This window comes from Pelmatolapia mariae, linkage group LG6 (genome assembly GCF_036321145.2).
Source record: "Pelmatolapia mariae isolate MD_Pm_ZW linkage group LG6, Pm_UMD_F_2, whole genome shotgun sequence".
NCBI lineage: Eukaryota > Metazoa > Chordata > Actinopteri > Cichliformes > Cichlidae > Pelmatolapia > Pelmatolapia mariae.
Window position 1 is genome coordinate 6,689,941 of NC_086232.1, and position 5,157 is coordinate 6,695,097.

At 59.2% G+C, this 5,157-nt stretch overlaps 1 non-coding gene across 1 annotated transcript; it reads left to right on the forward strand.

Moving 5' to 3' along the window:
- Positions 1-514: 514 nt before the first annotated feature.
- Positions 515-633, forward strand: LOC134629868 (5S ribosomal RNA). Its single transcript, XR_010094100.1, has one exon. It is a non-coding gene; the product is annotated as a 5S ribosomal RNA (ribosomal RNA).
- The last annotated feature ends 4,524 nt before the right edge of the window (positions 634-5,157 follow it).

Below are 5,157 nucleotides of genomic sequence, written 5' to 3' on the forward strand. Positions count from 1 at the left end.
GCTTCTGGCTGAGGCCATGGACACCACACCAGGGCCTGTGCTGCTGGCTGAGGCCATGGACACCACACCAGGACCTGTGGTGCTGGCTGAGGCCAACTACACCCCACCAGGGCATGTGGCTCTGTCTGAGGCCATCTACACCACACCAGGTCCTGTGCTTCTGGCTGAGGCCATGGACACCACAACAGGACCTGTTCTGTTGGCTGAGGCTATGGACACCACACCAGTGCCTGTGGCTCTGGCTGAGGCCATGTACACCACCCCCGGGCCTTTGATGCTGGCTGAGGCCAACTACACCACACCAGGTCCTGTGGATCTGGCTGAGGCCGTCTACAACACACCAAGGGTTGTGGGGCTGGTCAAACGCTAAAATGAGTCCTTTGGTTAGGGTATTAGGCAAGCATGCAGTTACCGTTAACGGTGTAGTTAAATTGGAGGCTTGTGTTCATAACTTTGAGTACTGGGCACCTCACCACTTGATACCATAAATTGACGCTTTGTGCTGGAGCCAGCAACGTACGGCCATACCGCCTTGGCAACGCCCGATCTCGTCTGATCTCGGAAGCTAAGCACGGTTGGGCTTGGTTAGTACTTGAATGGGAGACTGCATGGGAATACCAGGTGCTGTAAGCATTTACTTTTCATGTCACTGAGCTGGTTTTGATCCAGAGAAGGAGGGTGTTGAAAGACCCAAAGCAGCGGTCCATTAATAATGCCACATTAACGACATACCTTTTGGCTGTTTTCAGCAATGTCTTGTGCTGCTGTGTGAGTCCATCCGCACCACACCGAGGCCTATTCTGCTAACATAGGTCATCTACATTACACCAGGGCCTGTGCTTCTGGCTGTGGACCTGTGCAGCCAGCTTAGGCCACCTACACCACACCAGGGCCTGTGGCTCTGGCTGAGGCCGTCAACATCACACCAGGGCCTGTGCTACTGGCTGAGGCCATGGACACCACACCAAGACCTGTGCTGCTGGCTGAAGCTATGGACACCACACCAGGGCATTTGGCTCTGGCTGAGACCATGAACACCACACCAGGGCCTGTGGCTCTGGCTGAGGCCAGCTACACCACACCACAGCCAGTGCTTCTGGCTGAGGCCATGGACACCACACCAGGCACTGTACTGCTGGCTGTGGACCTGTGCAGCCAGCTTAGGCCACCTACACCACACCATGGCCTGTGGCTCTGGCTGAAGCAGTTTACATCACACCAGGGCCTGTGCTACTGGCTGAGGCCATGTACACCACACAGGGCCTGTGCTGCTGGCTGAGGCAACCTACACCACAACAGGGCCTGTGGCTCCTGATGAGGCCGTCTACAACACACCGAGGGCCTGTGTCTCTGGATGAGACCATCTACACCACAACAGGGCCTGTGCCTCTAGCTGAGGCCATGTACACCACACCAGGGCTTGTGCTGCTGGCGGTGGACCTGTGCAGCCAGCTTAGGCCACCTACACCACACCAGGGCATGTGCTGCTGGCTGAGGCCAAGGACACCACACCAAGGCCTGTGCTTCTGGCTGTGGACCTTTGCAGCTGGTTTAGGCTATCTACACCAAACCAGGGCCAGAGGCTCTGGCTGATGCCGTCTGCATCACACCAGGGCCTGTGCTTCTTGCTGAGGCCATGGACACCTCACCAGGGCCTGTGGCTTTGTCTGAGGCCATGTACACCACACCAGGGCCTTTGGCTCTGGCTGAGGCCGTCTACAACACACCAAGGACTGTGCTGCTGGATGAGGCAATGTTCATCACACCAGGTCCTGTGCTTCTGGCTGAGGCCACCTACACCACACAGGACCTGTGCTGCTGGCTGAGGCTATAGACACCACACCAGGGCCTTTGCTGCTGGCTGAGGCCATGTACACCACACCAGGGCCTGTGGATCTGTCTGAGGCCATCTAAATCCAACAAGGGCAAGTGCTTCTGGCTGAGGCCATGGACGCCACCTCAGGACCTGTGCTGCTGGCTGTGGACCTGTGCAGCCTGCTTAGGCCACCTACACCACACCAGGGCCTGTGGCTCTGGCTGAGGCTGTCTACATCACAATAGGGCCTGTGCTACTGGCTGAGGCCATGGACACCACACCAAGACCTGTGCTGCTGGCTGAAGCTATGGACACCACACCAGGGCATTTGGCTCTGGCTGAGGCCATGAACGCCACACCAGGGCCTGTGGCTCTGGCTGAGGCCAGCTACACCACACCACGGCCAGTGCTTCTGAGTGAGGCCATGGAAACCACACCAGGCCATGTACTGCTGGCTGTGGACCTGTGCAGCCAGTTTAGGCCACCTACACCATACCAGGGCCTGAGGCTCTGGCTGAGGCCGGCTACATCACACCAGGGCCTGTGTTTCTTGCTGAGGCCGTCTACAACACATCAGGGCCTGTGTTACTGGCTGAGGCAAACTACACCACACAGGACCAGTGCAGCCGGCTTAAGCCACCTACACCACACCAGGGCCTGTGGCTCTGTCTGAGGCCGTCTACAGCACACCAGGGCCTGTGCTGCTGGTTGAGGCCAACTACACCACACCAGGGCCTGTGGATCTGTCTGAGGACATGGACAGCCAACCAGGGCCAGTGCTGCTGACTGAGGCTATGGACACCACACCAGGGCCTGTTCTGCTGGCTGAGGCCAACTACACCACACCAGGGCCTGTCGCTCTGGCTGAGGCCATGTACACCACACAGGGCCTGTGGCTCTGGTTGAGGCCATGTACACCACACAGGTATTGCGCTGCTGGCTGAGGCAACCTACACCACAACTGGGCCGGTGGAACTGGAAGAGGCCTTCTACAACACAAAAAAGGGCTGTGCTGCTGGATGAGGCTATGGACACCACGCCAGGGCCTGTGGCTCTGGCTGACGTCAGCTACACCACACCAGGGTCTGCGCTTCTGGCTGAGGCCAATTACACCACACCAGGGCCACAGCTTCTGGCTGAGGCCATGGACACCTCACCAGGGCCTGTGGCTTTGTCTGAGGCCATGTACACCACACCAGGGCCTGTGGCTCTGGCTGAGGCCGTCTACAACACACCAAGAACTGTGCTGCTGGATGAGGCAATGTTCATCACACCAGGTCCTGTGCTTCTGGCTGAGGCCACCTACACCACACAGGACCTGTGCTGCTGGCTGAGGCTATAGACACCACACCAGGGCCTTTGTTGCTGGCTGAGGCCAACTACACCACACAAGGGCCTGAGGCTCTGGCTGAGACCATCTACACCACACCATGGCCTGTGACTCTAGATGAGGCCATGTACACCACACCAGGGCCTGTGCTGCTGGCTGTGGACCTGTGCAGCCAGTTTAGGCCACCTACACCATACCAGGGCCTGACGCTCTGGCTGAGGCCATGTACACCACACCAGGGCCTGCGCTTCTTGCTGAGGCCATGGACACCACATCAGGGCCTGTGCTACTGGCTGAGGCAAACTACACCACACAGGACTTGTGCAGCCGGCTTAGGCCACCTACACCACACCAGGGCCTGTGCAGCAGCACACACCAGGGCCTGTGCTTCTGGCTGAGGCCAACTACACCACACCAGGGCCTGTGCTGCTGGTTGAGGCCAAGTACACCACACAAGGGCTTGTGTCTCTGGCTGAGACCATCTACACCACACCAGGGCCTGTGCCTCTAGCTGAGGCAATGTACACCACACCAGGGCTTGTGCTGCTCGCTGTGGACCTGTGCAGCCAGCTTAGGCAACCTACACCACACCAGGGCCTGTGCTACTGGCTGAGGCCATGGACACCACACCAAGGCCTGTGCTGCTGGCTGAGGCTATGGACACCACACCAGTGCCTGTGGCTACTGGCTGAGGCCATGTAAACCACGGCCGGGCTTTGATGCTGGCTGAGGCCAACTACACCACAGCAGGACCTGTGGCTCTGGCTGAGGCCATCTACATCACACCAGGGCCAGTGCTTCTGGCTGAGGCCATGGACACCACACCAGGGCCTGTGCTGCTGGCTGAGGCCATCTACACCACACCAGGACTTGTGCTGCTGGCTGAGGCCAACTACACCCCACCAGGGCATGTGGCTCTGTCTGAGGCCATCTACACCACACCAGGGCCAGTGCTTCTGGCTGAGGCCATGGAGAGCACAACAGGACCTGTGCTGCTGGCTGAGCTATGGACACCACACCAGGGCCTGTGCTGCTTGCTGTGGGCCTGTAGCTCTGGCGTAGGCCATGAACACCACAACAGGGTCTGCGACTCTGGCTGAGGCAATCTACAACACACCAAGGCCTGTGCTTCCGGATGTGGACCTGTGCAGCCAGCTTAGGCCACCTACACAACACCAAGGCCTGTGGCTCTGGCTGAGGCCATGGACAGCTCACCAGGGCCTGTGGCTTTGTCTGAGGCCATGTACACCACACCACGGCCTGTGGCTCTGGATGAGGCCGTCTACAACACACCAAGGACTGTGCTGCTGGATGAGGCAATGTTCATCACACCAGGTCCTGTGCTGCTGGCTGAGGCTATGGACACCACACCAGGGCCTGTGGTGCTGGCTGAGGCCAACTACACCAAACAAGGGCCTGTGGCTCTATCTGAGGCCATCTACACCACACCAGGGCCACTGCTTCTGGCTGAGGCCATGGACACCACACCAGGGCCTGTGCTGCTGGCTGAGGCCATCTACACCACACCAGGACCTGTGCTGCTGGCTGAGGCCAACTACACCCCACCAGGGCATGTGGCTCTGTCTGAGGCCATCTACACCACACCAGGGCCAGTGCTTCTGGCTGAGGCCATGGACACCACACCAGGCACTGTACTGCTGGCTTTGGACCTGTGCAGCCAGCTTAGGCCACCTACATCACACCATGGCCTGTGGCTCTGGCTGAAGCAGTTTACATCACACCAGGGCCTGTGCTACTGGCTGAGGCCATGTACACCACACAGGGCCTGTGCTGCTGGCTGAGGCAACCTACACCACAACAGGGCCTGTGGCTCCTGATGAGGCCGTCTACAACACACCGAGGGCCTGTGTCTCTGGATGAGACCATCTACACCACAACAGGGCCTGTGCCTCTAGCTAGGGCCATGTACACCACACCAGGGCCTGTGCTGCTGGCGGTGGACCTGTGCAGCCAGCTTAGGCCACCTACACCACACCAGGGCCTGTGCTGC